Genomic DNA, 20,061 nt, shown 5'->3' on the forward strand with positions numbered 1-20,061 from the left:
AGTTGGCTCTTGCAAGCTGAGACAAGCTAACTTCAACACCACATTTTGTTTCATCTCCCATTTCTCTACCCTGCTTTTAAAAGTTTAAGCACCTGGATTCCAAATTGCTTCACTATCTGGACCTGCTTCTATAAGAGGTCATAACAGGGAAATGGATGAGCAGTGGGCTTCTTATTTCTGGAAAGCATAAAGGGGTATACTTTTGAAATAATGAATGAAACAAAGAAACTGAATAGTAGGAATTTTTATCTTATCATTCTCTGGAAATGATTTTTTGAATTTGCTTCCCAGTGTTCTGTACTTTTTGTTATTTCCAGTTCTCCCATGGGACACTTCTTGATTTGTTGAAGACTAGCACAGAGATATAGATTCACAATAGGCCACACTCCACCCTAAATGGCTTGCTCTCTTAACATACCAGCACAGCTCCACACAAAGTTTCAGGAGTGGTTATTGTTTCTCTTAGGGAATATTTGAGGATTAGTTAGAGAAAATCATAACATTGTAAAGGAAAGTCTAAAGTCTGTGTGACTATTATAATTTTCCCAGTGTCCAAGGAAAACCATATAAAAATATAATCTTCTACTTTTAAATTCAATAATAATTCATTTAAAAATTACCATGTACTAGGCATGGTGTTAGGTCCATTTAAAAAGTGGACATATTCCAAGATTATAATTTGGCTATCCAATCCTTGATTTTCCCACTATATTTTCTCACTTCTCTAATGTGCTTTCCTGGAGGAATCTTTCTCCCCTGACATCTCTACCTTTAGTCGTTTTTTTCTCTGAATTTGAGATCATTCAGTCTCAGTTTTACTTTCTATGAGAGAAAGAGAGGATGTTATGGGCTTTTTAGGACATACACTGATAACATTTAACCCAGGACTCCACAGAAAAATTTGGAATAGGGCTCTAAGTCTTTTAGAAAATTGCAGAGCATTATAACCCTTCCAATTATCTTCTTTGATCACTTTATCAGTAAAAATTATAGTCATACACATTCATTATCTTTAATATTTTGCAGCTAAACATTTACTAATTTATTATGCAAGTAAACATAATTCTGAAGGAAAAAATATGGATGCAGTATCAGTCCAACCATAAGGAGGACTAATATGCTTACCCCATTGTCTGACAACTTGTAAGGCATCTCTTGCCATGGAGTCAAAACATTGCAATGTTATGCAGATAAGCTGAGTTTCTTTGTTTCATTCATTATTTCAAAATTATACCCCTTTATGCTTTCCAGAAATAAGAAGCCCACTGCTCATCCATTTCCCTCTTGTGACCTCTTATAGAAGCAGGTCCAGATAGTGAAGCAATTTGGAATCCAGGTGCTTAAGGGAAGAGAGATGAAACAAGACATAGTCCCTATTATCAAGAAGCTTACTCTCCAGTGGGGAAAACATGAAAGACTATGATAGAATGGAAAAATACCATAACAGAGCATGGATTAAATGGTGTAGCATCATAGAAGGTACTCTTTATTTTGGGTGGGCATGTGGAAGTTTGGGGAAACACTTTACATTGGCATCAGACAGTAGAATGGAGGTAAAGGGTATATGAGATATAGAAAAGGGCATGTTTTTAAAGTGACTTTAAATGGGGAAATTTTGTATAATCTATTGTGATAGTGTGCATGTGTGAGCATGTGCATACTTATTCATCTTATTCATACTTATTCCTCATTTCATGAGGAAGAGTGATAAAGGATCACTGAAATGGTATACCAAGAAGGCAAAAACAGTTGAACATGTTAAAGAATTTGGACTTTATTTTGTAGGTGTGTTGGCCCTTGTGAGCTAGCCAGTTAATGTTTACAAGTAGGAGAACTGATTACTCAGTTGTTGGAGATAACCTTGTTGCATTAAGTATGACTTGTTGGGAAGAAACTGGAGGTAGGGACAGTTAGGAGTCTGTTAAGAAAAATCTGCTTTTCAGACATGAAGATTTTAACTAGAGTAGTGGTGTAGTAGATAAAGAGAATGTAATGGATTCGTATTTCATAGAAAACAAGGAATGAAGGAACAAGAAAAGAATGCATTAAATTATCTGAATGGGCTTCTTTCAGGAAGGCAGTGAGACTGTTAACAGGACTTAGAGACTTAGAGACTCAAATATCAGGAAAATATTAGCAGGTTGAGTTCAGAATACCTGGAAAACTCGAAGATGGAAATGTCCAAGGCATTAGTTACAAATGAGGTGTGGAGTTCAGAAGAGAAATCAGAATAAAAGTTCAATTGACTTGACTTCATCAGAAAATAGGGTTTGTATTAGTTTCCTACTGCTGCTATAACAAATCACTACAAAATAATAATAAATTATTATGTTTTGGAAGCCCAAAATGAGTCTTTTGACAGGAAAATCAAGGTGTTAACAGGGCTGGATTCCTTCTGCAGTCTCTAGGGGAATATTTTGTTTACTTACCATTTCTAACTTCTGAACAGTGTCACTTGGCCCCTCTCTCCATTTTCAAAGCATATCACCTAACCTTTTCTTCCATATTTACTCTCTGATTCTCACCCCTCTGCCAATCCAGAATAATTTTCTCATCTTAAAATACTTACATCTGCAAAATTCCTTTTCCCATGTAAGGTACCATATTCACAGTTTCTGGGGATTAGGATATGTATATATATTTGGGATCTAGGGGACACAGTTTAGTCTGCCATAGGCAGATGAGAAAAGTGTAGAAGAATGAGGAAAGAGAAAAAATGAAGGCAGAAATCTGAGAAAAAAATGAATATGGAGAAAGAAGAAAAGTATTTGTACAAAAAAAATGTCTCTTGGAGGTCAATGGATCGAGAAATTTCTAAAAAATTAAAACCCGCCAAGAGTTTTTTCTGTTGCTGGCTCTTCTGCCTGTGATTTCCCAGGTTTATCTTGTTTCTGGCCTATGAAGTCAACAAAAATATCAAATGGTAAATGAAGCAACTATCCAAGCCCATTTGTCAGTTCCTGATTTATTTGCTTTCCAGGTCTGAACTCTGCCCTAATCAACTCTGAACTCCTGGATAAAATCCACACTTGATATTCAGGAACATAACCCTTGGCCTCCCTTTTCAGAATTCAGCTTGTCCTTCCCTCTGGTTCCCTTCTCTTTTTACTTTAATAGGTGACAGCAGTTTTCAAGTTCTCTAAGAACATTCAGCTTCTAGAATTGGCCTCTTCCTCCCTTGGACTGCTTGAGTCGAAGGGGTGAAAGCTTGGATTCTGGTGCCATCACTTAGTACTTCCCATCTGTTAGTCAGCTTTTTGTTGCTGTGACCAAAATGCCTGACAAGAATAAAGGAAGAAAAGTTTATTTTTGGCTCCTGGTTTCAGAGATTTGGGTTCATATTTGGCAGACTCTATTGCTCTGGGTCTGAGGTGAGGCAGGACATCATGGTGGAGGGGCATGATGGAGGAAAGCTAATCAACTCTTCACAACCAGGATGTCTAGAGAAACAGAAAAGAGTGAAGAGCTGGAAACAAAATATACTACTCAAGGCACACCCCTGGTGTCCTATTTCTACTGGAGGAAGTAAGTCTTCCAGTCATGCCCCTCTTGTCTAGAGTTTCTGCCCAGTAGTTCCTTCAAATTAAGAATCCATCAAATGGATTAATTCACTGATGAAGTTACCGCTCCCATAATCAAATCATTTCACCTCTGAAACTTCCTACATTGACTAACATTTGAGCTTCCTGGGGGGCACCTCATATTCAAACCATAGACCATCTTAACCAGGTAGAAGTACAGAAAGAAAGGCTCTTCTCAGTCACTTTGGGGGCATGTGCTGTATCTTTGGGGCAACAACTTGGCAAAGACCCTTTTTGCTTGGGTTATCTATTCAGCAACCAAGTGAAGAGTAAGATGTTCTATTGCAGCAATTCCAGAACCACATGGAAGAGAAGAGCTGAGTTCCCCCAAGAAAAGGGGTCTGTTATGACCACAAGACAGAGGGGGAGGATGCTGGATAGGCAATGAAACAGATGTCCTAGTGGAGAGACGTCTAATATTTCTACTAGGGAGACAGCAGAATTCCCATAGCATTATCAAGAACTGAACACACAGATGGTTTTTATCAGAGAGGCAAAACAAATAATTATGGCTTTAGTTATGCAACCAGCCTAAAATGAGTAGATTCCATTCCTCAGCACCTGTTACCTATGTAAAAAATGCTGCCAAAAGAACATATTCTCATCATCTATAGCACAATGCCTGGCAAATAGGAGAGACTCAATAAATACTTGTTGAATTAGTACAAAAATGAACTTAATGAATAATATATCAATCTCTAATCTTTGATCTATGGGTATTTTCAGGAGTCATTTCTGGGTTTTTTTTAAATGAAGATGATTTTTGTGAACAAATCCATCAGTAAAGGTTTCAAATTTAAATATTTGAGCCAGCATCTTAGAAACCCTAATTCAGCCTCACACACTGGCTTTAGAAAGGAACTGCTGAAAGGTTTTTGTATAATCTGATTAAAAGCTGAAGAAGAGGCGAGGGGTTAACAATTAGTGGTTTAACACCACATTTACCTAAGCTGGAAGGGTTTTTCTAAAGATCTCTTTAAAAAAAAAACCTGACGTGAGGGCTGGGCCTAAAGGCCAAAGTGAACCTATCCACCGTCTTTTCTACCCATCCTTGTCCCTTTTCACGGTCAGAGTTCTTCTACACCTGAGCTCTGAGACAGTTCTCCTCCATTTTCATCTGAGACAGAATTAATTCCTGGGTACTCCGGTGCCATCAGAATTTCATAGGTTTGTACTCTGAATACACTCTACCAGTTGTAACATGAATTTCAGGGAGTTGATGTCATTACCAAGAAAGGCAAAAACTGGTTCTTAGGGTTGGGGGGAAATCTTAGTTACTGCCATGATCTGTAGCTCTGTAAAGCACCACATCATAAATGGCTGCAGAGCATATCTCTGATAATTTCATGAGGGCCAGCGAGGAAAAAGAAGGTGGCTAAAATGGTCCCTTAGAAAAACGGTGGTAATACTAACAATAATAAGCTTTATAAAAGGTTGAGAAACACCAGGTTATATGGAATACTTAAAACCCACACTAAGTCCATTCCTTTTGCTCTCACATTGCCTCAAGAAAACAGATCTTCGTAACCACTATCTAGAGTTAATAATAATAATAAATGCTATAGAAATGTCAAAAGGACAATAGAAAAACTAAAGCTTGTAGAACGTGAATAGGAATGGTCTCCTGAGACAGTGGCATCTGATCCAAGTCTCAAATGGTGAGAAGACCCAGAAGTAGAACTTTCCAGGCAGAGAGAGAGGAGAAAGGTGAAGGTGGAGTGAGTTGAGTTAGGGAGTGAGAGGCAGGAGGTTGTCCATATTAGATCATGCTGGACCAGGCAGGCAGTGGGAAGGCCTCCCTGCATGCTATGTGACTAGGGTAAGTGCTCTTTGGCCATCAGAGGGCAAGTTTGTTTGGGTAGGGGTGGAGTGCAGCAGCCACATGGCTCTCACCTTCTAGAGTGCTAAGTCCAGTCTCATTCAATTCAGGACTTGGGAGAGATGCCTGGATTCAAGGTAGCAGAACACCCCTCAGCTGCCTGGGAGCTCCTGTGTCCAGATGCTACTGAGACTGGAAGAAGAAAGGCCCTAAAGGCTCTCAGGCTTCATACGCCTCTGAAACCAGAATCTGCCCTCTTTCGATTTTTGAGGTACACAGGCTTTTTTCTCCTTCTGACAATCTCCTTCTCGTATTACTTGAGTATCATGTAGTGGGGGAAAACACAGAATTAGGGGTCAGAGGCCTTGGGCTCCACAACCCCATCCGCTCATAAATCACAAGGTGACCCGTGCCAGAGTATTCCGGGATCTGGACATCCAGACCCTCATCTGGGACCATCATTAAGATTCCTTCTAGAACACAGACTCTGTGATTCTATTATCCTGTCCAGAGCTGGGGAGGAGTCCAAACCCCTGCATGCAAGCCCACCAAACTGTCCTAAAATAATCAAGCAATTTCCCTGGAAATGGTTGAGAGGAGAAGTCACTGGGTCTTTGCGGAACATGATGAAACCCAGTCCCAGCTGAATATTAAGTTAGAGAGGGGTCTGTGACTGGGTTAGGGGACTGGAGAAAGAAGGGAGATGCAGGGCTGGGAGAGAGAAATTTTAATTGCAATTGTTTGGCCGACTGATCCTAGGCAAGAAGCCCCCAAGCAGTCTCCAACACAGATATTTGAAAGGAAGAGACGGCTGGGGGATGGTTTGGTCTCTCCCTCCCCTCTGAGGCTGTTTGAGGAGCGGTCTACAGCACTGACAAGCACGGGTTTTGGAGGCCATTGAAAAGTTTTGGGTCTAAATAGGGTAGGCAGCTTGGCTTAAGTGTTGCTAAGGAATACCTGGCAACCAGCAACAATAGGCCTTTTAGAGAATCCAGGGCAAACAGTGACCGTGGTAATGGGGTGGGTTTAAGGGTCTCCTTGCCCGGCTGGGCCCCTCCTCTCCTCACACAGAGGCCTGGGCACTGGGCTATGTTCCGGAAATTCCCTGCACAAAGCCCCATTCACTGGGAGGAGGGCCAATGCGTGTGCTTTGGGGAGAGTGGGGGAGGGGACAGGGGTAGAGAGTAGGCGGGGGAGGGGGTACCAGAGAAGGAGCTTTACTAAAAAAAAAAAAAAAAAAAAAAAAAACCCTCTCAAGTCTCTTTCTTCTCCCAAACACTAAAAGAGGCACAGAAAGTGCTAAGTTTGTAAAAGAGGCTGAAAAGGTTCAGAAAAGTAGCATAAAAGGGGCCGGGGAACGCCCTGTGAATTTTGAACAGATAGCAGAAAAGGGACCCTAAAAAGCAATTAGTGATGCTGCTTGTAAATGAAGAGGCAGCTAGTTTGGGGTGAAGAACTGAGGGGTGGAGGTAGGTGTTCAGGAGCCTGTAGGAGTGGGGGGGATCAGAGCAGGTGAGGAGAGGGAGGAGGGTGGGGAGTGAGGGAGGGAAGGGGAGGTGAGGGTGGAGAGAAGGAAGTGAGGGAACCAGGGCCCCCCCCCACCGCCATTCCAAACACCTGCTCTCCACTTGGACTGTGCAGCCACCCCACACACTTGGATTTTGTCGCCTGTTAAGGCAGTCCCAGAGCAGCCTGAGACAGTGAACAGTGCCCAGGGTCCGAGCTGTCTCTGGGCTATTTGGTGTTTGCTAACCATGAAGCAAAGCCCCCATGTTCCGAGTGAGTGGAGTCTCCTCTTTTTACATCCAAGTGACTGGCAGGATGCTCCAGGGAGCTGGGTGTCTGCCTGAGCTCCCAGGGGAGGCTCAGATGACAGCCAGGGAAGGAAAGCAAAGGAGCCAACAAATTAGCACTCTACAAATTCCACGTGCCCGCGCTGCATAACATTCATGCTCAAACACCCTACTCAACGGCTCTAAAGATAATAATTTTACATTTCCAGCAGAATGTGCACAGTGACAATTATCTGTATTCCTACTGTGTCGCAGCATCAACCAATAATCAAGAGAATTATGTTCCAGTTGAAAGCAGATTTAAATAAACAGACACTAAATGGGAGCCAATAATAGATGTACCAAAATAGTCCAGGCAAGGAAGCAGCCATTCAAAAGAGCTGATTCGTGGAGAAATCATGAGGCATCCAGACCCCAGGGCTCACAGCTCCCTGTCAGCCAGGCTGGTTCTCTCATGCAGGTCTGCATACCTGACCAAAGAACCATCCTGAACTCATCCTTCCCTCCTTTCCTTCCTTCCTCCCTTCTCCTCTGCCTCTCCACCTTCTCCTTCCTTTCTATAAACATTCACCATTCAGTATCAACTGGGAACATTTGGGAACCATCATCAAAATTAATAAACCCTGCCCTTCTTTTATTTTTGTGTCCCTGTGCTCAGGATTAAATTTGGGTTCTTTCAGCTTTGTGTGAGGCAGGGGTGGGGGTTGTTAGTGCTTTAAAAGAAAAACAGGTGTTTCTAGGAGAAGAGAAAAGGCAATGCTGAAGAGGAAGAAGCATGAAGGTCTACTAGACATTCTTTCAAGTGTCACATGTTTACTAGAGGTACCAGGCATGGCCCTAAGTGCAGGAAGTTCAAAGATGAAAGGGCTAATGCCTGTCCTCAAAAAGCCTCCAATCCTACACAGAGGAGCTAACAGGCTTAGTGACTGTGGGATGGGTGAGTCCTTGACGTTCAGGGGGAGCAGCAGAGGAGAAGTCAAGGAGCAGCTATGCTTGAGGATGAGCCCCAGAGAACATGTGGTGGGAGCCCCAGAGAACATGTGGTGGGAGGGCATTCTTGGCAGAGGAAGGAGCATGTTCAAAGGCCTGGGTATGAGGGAAGGCTGGGTTTGTTCCACTACATCCTTCAGTAAGAATGGCTTCAGGGTGAGATATCAGGAGGCATTGGAAAAGTAGTCAGTGACACAGAGGAAAAGACTTGGCTCTACTCCTGATGGTGGGGTGATGATCAGGAACTTCATTTCTGCCGGCTTCCTGTTTTCAGTGGGGACTTCCATTAGTGTTACTCTTTTGGTTTCCTGTTTACTGTTATTAGCTTCTCCCAGCTTCTTGGCCTCCTCACTTCAGTCCTGCCCTTGAGTAGAGAGGTGAACTCCTCTCCTCTTCTGCATGGAACAACTCTTCTGATCGGCTTTTGGCCACACTGTAACAGGATCCTGTCCTTTCAGGGTGAGACCTGTCTGTGAGTGCCCAGCAATGAGGCAAACTAATTCTGGGGTGCAGCATGAAGATGCTATTATTTTCCCAATTGTAAGCCAGGTTATTTTTAAAAATTTATTTATTTATTATTCTAATTTGTTACATGACAGCAGAATGCATTACAATTCATATTACACATATAGAGCACAATTTTTCATATCACTGGTATATTCACACCATTCATGTCTTCACACATGTACTTAGGGTAATGAAGTCCATTTCATTCCACCCTCTTTTCTACCCCCAGGCCTCTCCCTTCTCCTCCTATCCCTTTGCCCTATCTAGAGTGTCTAATCCTCCCATGCTTCCCCTCCCAACCCCACTATGAATCAGCCTCCTTATATCAGAGAAAACTTTCAGCATTTGTTTTTTGGGATTAGCTAACTTCACTTAGCATTATATTCTCCAACTCCATCCATTTACCTGCAAATGCCATGATTTTATTAAAAATGCTGAATAATATTCCATTCAGGAATATTCCTACTGTGCTGCTATAAACATTGTGCTGCTATAAATATTGATATGGCTGTGTCCTTGTAGTATGCTGTTTTTAAGCCCTTTAGGTATAGCCCGAGGACTGAGTCAAAAGGTGATTCCATTCTCAGTTTTCCAAGGAATCTCCATACTGCTTTCCATATTGGCTACACCAATTTGCAGTCCCACCAGCAGTGTATGAATTTGCCTTTTCCCCACATCCTTGCCAACACTTACTGTTGTTTGTATTCTTAAAAGCTGGCATTCTGACTGGAGTGAGATGAAATCTTAGAGTAGTTTTGATTTGCATTTCTCTAATTGCTAGAGATGTTGAATTTTTTTTTAAACATTTGTTGATTGATTGTATACCATCTTCTGAGAAGTGTCTGTTCAGTTTCTTGGCTCATTTATTGATTGGGTTATTTGGTTTTTTGCAAGTGTAAAAATTTGCTCCCAAGATATAGGCTCTCTATTTACCTCACTGATTGTTTCTTTCGCTGAGAAGAAGCTTTTTAGTTTGAATTTATCCCATTTATTGATTCTTGATTTTCATTCTTGCGCTATAGGAGTCTTATTAAGGAAGTCAGAGCCTAATCCAACATGATGGAGATTTGGGCCTACTTTTTCTTCTAGTAGGCTCAGTGTCTCTGGTTTAATTCCTAGGTTCTTGATCCACTTTGAGTTGAGTTTTGTGCATGGTGAAAGATAAGGGTTTAATTAATTTTGTTGCATATGGATTTCCAGTTTTCCCAGCACCATTTGTTGAAGAGGCTATCTTTCCTCCAATGTATGTTTTTGGTGCCTTTGTCTAACATAACTGTAATTATGTGGGTCAGTCTCTGTGTCCTCTACTCTGTACTATTGGTCTACAAGTCTATGTTGGTGCTAATACCATGTTGCTTTTGTTACTATTGCTCTGTTGTACAGTTTAAAGTCTGATATAGTGATGCCACCTGCTTCTCTCTTCCTGCTAAGGATTGTTTTAGCTATTCTAGGTATCTTATTTTTTTCAGATGAATTTCATGACTGCTTTTTCTATGTCTATGAGGAGTGCCATTAGGATTGGAATTGCATTGAATTTATATAGTGTATGCCAGATTCTTTGACTGGATTTTCATTAATAAATCTGGCATTTTGATCTCAGTTTATCTTTGGTTTCTCCCTTTGAGTAGAGAATAGGGGACTATTTTTTTAATCTCTTGAAGTGTTCAAACAAACTAAGAAGGTTAGAATCCATCCTGGTGGAAAGGGGGAGTTATTGAAGGTGTATGAGCAGGGGCATGGCGTGATAAGGTTTTATAAGTAGTAGAGGAGGATTTGAATAGAGAAAGAGAAAGGATGTGTTGGGAGAGATATATTGGATTAATAACAGTTGGGAGCTGGTGGGTGTAGGGGTAAGGAGGAACCTAGGTTTCTGATAAGCCAATTGGAGCCTCATTTGTTGAGATAGAGAATAGGGAAGAAATAGAGGAGGAAACTAACTAAATTAGAGGAGGAAACTAACGATGATGAGTTCATCTGGTGTCATGTTGACTTAGAAGGCACAAAATGTCTAAGAGGTGGTTAGATTCTTTCTGGCCCAGAGCCCTCTGGAAAGTCACATGGCTGAATTTAGAAGTTTACCTAGAAGTTGTTGAAGCACAGGAGTAATCAATTGCCAAGAGAGATGGTATAGAAAGAGGCAAAGAAAAGTGTGTGGATTCAAACCAACAAAAACATTTCGAGCCCTTTTGAGAACTAGGGAGACATATTATACTTTCACTTATTGTCTTCAGAACTTAGTAAAGTGTCCAGCATGCAAAAAAGGTATTTGTTATAATTTTAGTATCTAGGTTGTCATATAATATACTATCTACAATGTCTAACCAATCATTTCTTTTTTTCTTTTTTTGTTTACTAAGAATTCAAGATGTGAGGCAGGCATCTATCTATCTCACACCTGTATAACAAAATAAAATTGAGCACGGAACATTAGGAAGCATTTTATTAAACTCTTTGCACACAACTATACAAGGTAGATACTCTTAATTCCATTTTACAAATGAGGAAACTGAGGCTGCTGATCAACAGTTCAAGCTTTGAAACCTGGGATGGCCAATTGCAAACTTATGTTCTGAACCCTAAGTTAGATGGGGGTTCAGAACATAAGAAACAACCTACTTTAAAGACTGTAGGAGCGTGCTGCTTAACTAGGAAGATAAAACACTCCCTTGCAATGATGGATGGCAACCACAAAGCATTAGGTAAGGACCAGCTTGTTGTACTGATAAGTGAGGAGTGCCCATATTAGACGTGAAGTTAGACAGTCTTAAGTCTGAATCCGATAACTTGTTTATTCTTCAATGTTAAGGGCTGTGGATACCTCATCTCTAAGGTGATGAATTGGAATTACCTTCTTCACAGGTGCACTTCTGCCCTCTACCCTGTAGGAATCATGCTATAGAAAATTCAATAACTAAGATGGACACACCATTATAGAATTTCTCTTTCTCCTTCAGTTTTTCAGATAAAATTAAAAGCTAAACTTGACATAGTTAAGTCTCAATGGAAAGAGCATAAAAAATGTCAAAATACATTTATTTGTGAAAGCATTCATAATAAAAAGAAATGATATGATTGTGAAAAGGATCCTTTTTAATAAAAAGTAGGGGAAAAATCTAACAGAGAAGACTATATTGTTTTTTTTTTATTGGTTGTTCAAAACATTACAAAGCTCTTGACATATCATATTTCATACATTAGATTCAAGTTGGTTATGAACTCCCAATTTTACCCCAAATACAGACTGCAGAATCACATCGGTTACACATCCACATTTTTACATAATGCCCTATTAGTAACTGTTGTATTCTGCTACCTTTCCTATCCTCTACTATCCCCCCCTCCCCTCCCCTCCCATCTTCTCTCTCTACCCCATCTACTGTAATTCATTTCTCTCCTTGTTTATTTTCCCGTTCCCCTCACAACCTCTTATATGTAATTTTGTATAACAATGAGGGTCTCCCTCCATTACCATGCAATTTCCCTTTTCTCTCCCTTTCCCTCCCACCTCATGTCTCTGTTTAATGTTAATCTTTTCTTCCTGCTCTTCCTCCCTGCTCTGTTCTTAGTTGCTCTCATTATATCAAAGAAGACATTTGGTATTTGTTTTTTAGGGATTGGCTAGCTTCACTAAGCATAATCTGCTCTAGTGCCATCCATTTCCCTGCAAATTCCATGATTTTGTCATTTTTTAGTGCTGCATAATACTCCATGGTGTATAAATGCCACATTTTTTTATCCATTCATCTATTGAAGGGCATCTGGGTTGGTTCCACAGTCTAGTAATTGTGAATTGTGCTGCTATGAACATCGATGTGGCAGTATCCCTGTAGTATGCTCTTTTAAGGTCTTCAGGGAATAGTCCGAGAAGGGCAATAGCTGGGTCAAATGGTGGTTCCATTCCCAGCTTTCCCAGGAATCTCCATACTGCTTTCCAAATTGGCCGCACCAGTTTGCAGTCCCACCAGCAATGTACAAGAGTACCCTTTTCCCCATATCCTTGCCAGCACTTGTTGTTGTTTGACTTCATAATGGCTGCCAATCTTACTGGAGTGAGATGGTATCTTAAATGATTTGCATTTCTCTGACTGCTAGAGATGGTGAGCATTTTTTCATGTACTTGTTGATTGATTGTATGTCCTCCTCTGAGAAGTGTCTGTTCAGGTCCTTGGCCCATTTGTTGATTGGGTTATTTGTTATCTTATTGTCTAATTTTTTGAGTTCTTTGTATACTCTGGATATTAGGGCTTTATCTGAAGTGTGAGGAGTAAAAATTTGTTCCCATGATGTAGGCTCCCTATTTACCTCTCTTATTGTTTCTCTTGCTGAGAAAAAACTTTTCAGTTTAATTAAGTCCCATTTGTTGATTCTTGTTATTAACTCTTATGCTATGGGTGTCCTATTAAGGAATTTGGAGCCCGACCCCACAGTATGTAGATCGTAGCCAACTTTTTCTTCTATCAGACGCAGAGCCTCTGATTTGATATCTAGCTCCTTGATCCACTTTGAGTTAACTTTTGTGCATGGGGAGAGGAGGGGATTCAGTTTCATTTTGTTGCATATGAATTTCCAGTTTTCCCAACACCATTTGTTGAAGGTGCTATCCTTCCTCCATTGCATGCTTTTAGCTCCTTTATCAAATATAAGATAGTTGTAGCTTTGTGGATTAGTCTCTGTGTCCTCTATTCTGTACGATTGGTCCACCCGCCTGTTTTGGTACCAGAACCATGCTGTTTTTGTTACTATTGCTCTGTAATATAGTTTGAAATCTGGTATCGCTATACCGCCTGATTCACACTTCCTGCTTAGAATTGCTTTTGCTATTCTGGGTCTTTTATTTTTCCATATGAATTTCATGATTGCTTTATCTATTTCTACAAGAAATGCCATTGGGATTTTGATTGGCATTGCATTAAACCTATAAAGAACTTTTGGTAATGTCACCATTTTGATGATGTTAGTTCTGCCTATCCATGAGCAGGGTATATTTTTCCATCTTCTAAGATGAGAAGACTATATTGTGATATTTAAGCCTGATAAGAGAGTTGAGTGTTTTTCTTCATGAAGAGAGAGCGAGAGAGAGAGAGAGAGAGAGAGAGAGAGAGAGAGAGAGAGAGAATAAAAACTACTACTATATTTAAGACCAAGGACTAGAATGTCTAATCATCTAGAAAACATTCTACTTGGTTAGTGACTTTTAAAACTATATTTATTCTTACTTTGAAGCTATATATTATTGTAATTATAATTTAAAACAATCTTCCAGAATACAGAAACTAAACTACTTCATTAATTTATCTGCTCAAGAGTAAAGACAGAAAGTAAGATTACATTTTCTGCTTGCATTCAGATTCTATAAGAATAGTCTGTTGTGACACTGAAGCAGGAGGATCACAAGTTTGAGGTCATTTTCAGAAAAAGAAAAAAAAATAGTAGTTTATCTTTTTTGGGGGGGAAATCTCATTATTACCTGTGACAAACATGAATAGATGAGCCAAGGTGATGTAGCTGAATGGCAGAGTACTTGTGCAATCCAATTGTAGGGTTGGATTTAAACCCTGGTATCACCACCAAAAAGAAAAATAATAGCAAAAGTACCCATGTGCTGAGAGCCATTGCCAAGTAGGAATGACGCATGGCAATTTCTTTGTCAGCCTACCCCATGTTGCTTAGAGGGAGGACTCTCCATTGTGGAAATGGGCTTGCCTTGGACCCAGGTCATTTGCAGTGACATTGCATGAGTGTTTGAGAAAGGTGACCCTGCTCAAGGACCAGGATGGATCCGGGTTTAGGGAGGATCCTGCTGGAATAGGGTGGGTCCAGGTTTAGGGTGTATCCTGCTGGGAATAGGGCGTATCCTGCTGCCTCAGGTGCCCACCCGCTCCTTGAGTTCCCGTTGAGTTCTCGCGGGATTCAGAGAGTATTTGGGGATGCAGAGCCTGGTGGAGGTGTGGATTTTCCCCAGAACGTGCGTGTAGAGTGCCGGTGAGAGTTCGGGAATAAAGAATTGCTGTTTGAATCTACAAGGCTGTGAGTGGCTCGTGATTTTGTGCCCAGCCAGACTGCGGCACCCATGTATTTAATAATTTTTTCTAAAAGAATAGAAAAAAAATATCTATGGTTTTAATAATTGACTTTTCAGGACCACAGACAGCTCAGCATATTTTAGTGACTTCACTCCTTCCCATTATTTCATTTCAAGGTCAAAAGTAAAATTACATACACATTGTATTTATATAATCTCTATTTTTAAATTTATATTTTTACTAAAAAAAAAAAAGTTCATGGCACTTATCTGTAACTCTGGTGTCTTAGAAGGCTTAAAAAAGAGGACTACAAATTCAAGGCCAGCATCAACTTAGACCCTCAGCAACTTAGCAAGACTGTTTCAAAATAAAATAGAAAAAGGACTGGAGATATAGCTCAGTAGCTCAGTGGTAAAGTACCCCTGAGCTCAATCCCAGTGAAACAAAGAAGGGAGGAAGTGGGGGGAGAGGAAAGAAGGAGGGAAGGAAGGAAACACAAGCAAGCAAAAGTCATATTTGGGAACACTAGATCATTGGTTCATTTTTCCTACTTTCATGTATTTCTAGCTCCCACAAGCTCATGCCTTTCTTGCAATAAAAAATTCACTCAGTTCATTTCCAAGAGTCCCCAAAGTCTTAACAGTTCCAGCATTACCCAAGAATCCAACTCTAAAGTCTTCTCTGAGACTGAGGGCAAACTCTTGGCTATGAGCTTTTGTGAAAATCAAAAGCAAGTTACATACATCCAAAATACAATGGCACAGACTGAGCATTTTCATTCTAAAAGGGAGAGATAGAGAAAGAGAAAGAAGGAATGGAACCAAACACAGCCAGGTGCTGAGGTGCATGCCTGTAATCCCAGTGGCTCAGGAGGCTGATATGGGAGGAACACAAGTTCAAAGCCAGCATCAGCAATGTAGCAAGGCCCTGTGCAACTTAGTAAGACCCTGTTTTAAATCAAAAAGGGCTGGGGATGTGGCTCAATGGGTAAGCTCTCCTGGGCCCAATCCCCAGTGCCAAAAAACAAACAAAAATACTAACACCCAGTCAGGCCAATATTAAGTACTATAGCTCCATACCTGGCATCAGGGCATATGATGGTGAGATGTGATCCCCAAAGTTTTTGGGCATTCCTGCCTCTATGGTTTTGCTAGCTGTAGCCCACATGGAATGTCTCTTGGTCTGGCTCTGCTCACTTTCTGTAGTTTTCCTTGGCAAACTTTCTGTGTTCCTGACATCTCTTACTTTGGAGTTGTTTATTGCAGCTTTGGCTCCACTCTTATAGCTTTACGCATTGACATCTAAGGGGCTTCCTGCAGGGATTCAGACCTTGCTATACTTTGTCTGGCTTCCCAGGCCCTCATTTTCAATATTAGTGGAAGCCTGCATGACCCCTAACTCCAGCATCCTACATTCCTGCAGAATCAGCACCACATGGAGGACACCAATGTCTGCCACCAGCTATAGCAGCAGCTTGGTCCCCTTAGACTAGGGCTACAACAGTCTCTGAGGGCCTGGATAGCTGAGCATGGTGAATTGAATCCCTGGGAAGCAAATTCCCAGGCACCCCTGTGTGAGCAGGGTGTCCTCAAAAGAATTTGATTTTGCTGATGAATATGATTTTGCTGATTCCTGAGATGCCCTCAAAGCATATTTCCTATTGTCTCTGTGATAAGTACTTAGCTTCTTCTTAGTGGTACTAATCTCTTCAACAACATTTTTCCTTGGCCCCAATTTTACACATGCTTTTCTGGACATACTACACATTTTTGATATCTTTACTTTCTGCCTTTTGCTCCTGATTCTCATAGTAAGCCTAGCTACAATCTGCTAGCTATACCCTTACCACTTCCTGAATGCTGTGTTGCCTTGAAATTTCATCCACCAGATTAATTAGTCCATCTCTTTTAAATTAAGCCTCACAGAAAGTCTCAGGACATGGGCAAAATGTACACAAATATGGTTTTGTGTTTTGTTTTGTTTTTGTCAGCATGTAACATTACTAATCTTTAGTCCAGTTTCCAATAGAATCATCATTCCCTTCTGAAATCTCATGAACATGGTCTTCTGTCTGCATTCTTATCAGTATTCTGGTCTTCTGATTTCCTGCTCCTTGATATCCTTTGATTAGTTATGTGTCTTGCCTTGGACAATAGAATGTTAACCAACTTGATGTTCTCGAGATTTTTACTTCCTCTCTTGCTCTTCTGCGTCTCACTGCCAGGTAGCCTGCCAGAAAGTGCAATGCATGGAGGAGAATCAGTTTGCCCTTGTTGTCCTGACCATGGCCAGCCTAGAGCATCCACCAGCCAGGCAATCCCAGATGTGAGGGAGTCACGATGTGTAACACTATTTAGCAAACCTGTGGATTTATGAACAATAAGAAATGGTGGTTGTTTCATGTTATCAAGTTATCGGGTGAGTCATTTAGCATTATCGTGACAATAGATAACATACATAGCAAAGGTGGTAAGAAGTCCTGCATAAAGAAACATTTAACTTGATTTAAACTAGTACTTCTCAAATATACTAGATGGCATAACTATAAACATTCTTTTTTAAAAAATATTTATTTTTAGTTGTAGTTGGATACAATGCCTTTATTTTATTTATTTATTTTTATGTGGCCCTGAGGATTGAACCCAGGGCCTCCCATGTGCTAGGTGAGCACTCTATCACTGATCCACAACCCCAGCCCCAAACTATAAACATTATAAAGAAAGAAAATGTGAGGGGTTGGGGTTGTGGCTCAGTAGTAGAATGCTTACGTAGCATGTGTGAGGCAGTGGATTTGATTCTTAGCATTGCATATAAATAAATAAAATAAAAGTCCATTGATAGCTATAATAAAAATATTTTTTAAAAGTAAAGCGAAACTCCAGCTTGGGAAATTATTCCTAGGCGTATCCAGAAATGACAGTACCAAAGATTTTTCTAAAACAAAAATCCTAGGTCATTTGTAACCATCTATGGACTGTTAACCTTTGGCAGTCATTTCAAAACTATGTTATGTGCTTCTTATTACTATAGATGTTGGGAAGATAAACAACATGTTTCTCAGACTTTCCTAAAGCAATGTTTTTGGATGCAAATTAGATTTCACCATTTAGGTACACTTGTGAGAAATTTAGAAGGTGGAAATATGAGGTGGAGCTATTTTCTGGCTTCAACCTTTGTTTTTCACAAGCAAGGTCCTGAGAACATTTTTCTTTCTGAAATCACATTTTAATGCCGAGTTTAGTTTCTTGATGTTGAGAGAAATTTGAGGTGCTGAGTGGTGGCCTCAGCTTTTTCTATTGTGACCATCAGAATATGTTCTTCAACAGTTTCAGAGAAGTGACAAGAGTAGCCATGAACTTGGCACCTGTTTTCTGAGAGTTAATTATGAAAAGCCAACCTAAAATTTTCTTATTCAACTTTCTCAAGGATGTGCCTAGATTCCTATATGGAATCTCTGCTTAAAATAAGTAGAGAAGGACTTTCTCTAGCCCTAATTGATGATTGATCCTATATTTAACTCATTTGAACTTAAGTTCCTATGTTTGTAAAAATTAGGATTAATAATACCTTCCTTGTGAACTTATTGAGAGGGTCCATGAGATAAAAGTCACCTCTGTGTCTTGCATAGAGCAAATGCTCAGTAAAAAGAATTCTTCTAATATAGCATAATAACCTCTTTGAGAAATGCTAAGTTGATTTTCCCATTTGTTACATATTTTAGCAAGAGGAGAAGCCAGGAACCAACTTGTTGCATGCATTTGGAAGGTGAAAATAACTGTTATTTTCATTCTTTTTCTTATATGAAAAGGGCAGATTTTTAAAAATTTTTGTTTAATGGCAAGAAAGGAGCATTTAGACAAATGCAGGGGTGAGAAGGAGCCTGAGGATAAGAGAAAGGGAACTAGATGACTCCTGCTCTGTGAGGCTGTTGCTACCTTTGTTCAGGGTAGGTAGCAACATGCTCCATGTATCATTTCTCCTTTTTGCTGATTACACATCTCTCTCTATGCACTGGTACCTTTTCTACCAATTGTTACACATACTTGAGTCTTTTAAATTAAAGAAATTAAAAATTTTCCATCTACCCCACGTCTCAGTTTTCCCTGCCTTTCATATTCAAGTCTTATAACTGTTTTACTGCATTTTCTGCCTCTATTTTGTCACTTCCCACCTTTCCTCGATCTTTGGCAGTCCAAATTCTATCTTGTAAACCTCCATAAAGCAGTCCTTAAATCATCAGCTATCCATGTCAGTTAGCTATATATCAGCCCTCAATTTATTTGGTCCCTAAGCTTCAACTGGGAGCATTAATCACTCCCTCCCTTTAAGCATATTTTTTATTTACACAGTACAACAGAGACCTCCAGCTATACTAATAATTTGTTTCCTTTTGTTTCTGCCTCTATAACTAGGCACTTTTCCCAGTCTTTCTAGCAGTCCTAGTGATCAAATGTTACCTGGTGGAATGTGAGTGGGAGTGAGGTGCCATTGTGGAGATGAAGCTCTTAAGAAGTGGTTGGAACTTTCTATGCTTTCTGTTTTCCATTCTGTTGACTATGTAAAGATGATAACAAGACTTTAAGGGAGAGTGGATCCATGAAATGAAAATAACTTCATCCTCTGCTTTCCCAAGTGGACATTTACCTCAAACCAGCATGTAAAGGAGAAATAAACCTCTATTGGTGTTCAAGTAATTGTATATAATTTATATTTATTTATTATAGCAGTGTAGCTTACTCTACTAATGCTTGAAGGGGTATACTGTTGTAATAGAAATCTATAACACATGGACATGGTTTAGCATTTCGTTGTCAGATGGTGAGGAAAAAGACAGAGCTACCAGAAGATCAAAAATCCCGGGTGCTGAAGGGAAATGTTTGATGGAACTGTTTACTGCAGCAATAAGGAGACAGAAAAAGTACCTTTGGAACATACAATTCTAAGCAAAGTATTTAGAAAAGCCAGATGTTTGTGTGGGTTGGCTAATTCTGGATATATTCCAAGGACTTCAAGAAAAAAATTTGCATACAGGAAAGAATTATAAAGAAAAAAATAAGAAAAAGAAAAGAGATGGTCCAGAAATGTGGAACATCACAAAGAAGAAGAGTCATCAGCTTCTAGACCTCCACACTGCAGGAAACAACACTGAGAAGATTGACAAAGACTCCTAGATTGATTGACAAAGACTCCCCAGATTGATTGACAAAGACTCCCCAGATTGATTGACAAAGGCGTCCCAGAGATTTCACAGTTAACTAGAAGAACCTGAGATTGTAGAATTCAGATTGTGTTGCCTGCTTACCTTCCCATTGCTCAAGATGATTTACAGTTAGCCAACACCAAGTTAA

Source organism: Marmota monax, unplaced genomic scaffold (assembly GCF_021218885.2).
Source record: "Marmota monax isolate L192 unplaced genomic scaffold, Marmota_monax_Labrador192_F-V1.1 WCK01_AAM20220418_F8-fsc00051, whole genome shotgun sequence".
NCBI lineage: Eukaryota > Metazoa > Chordata > Mammalia > Rodentia > Sciuridae > Marmota > Marmota monax.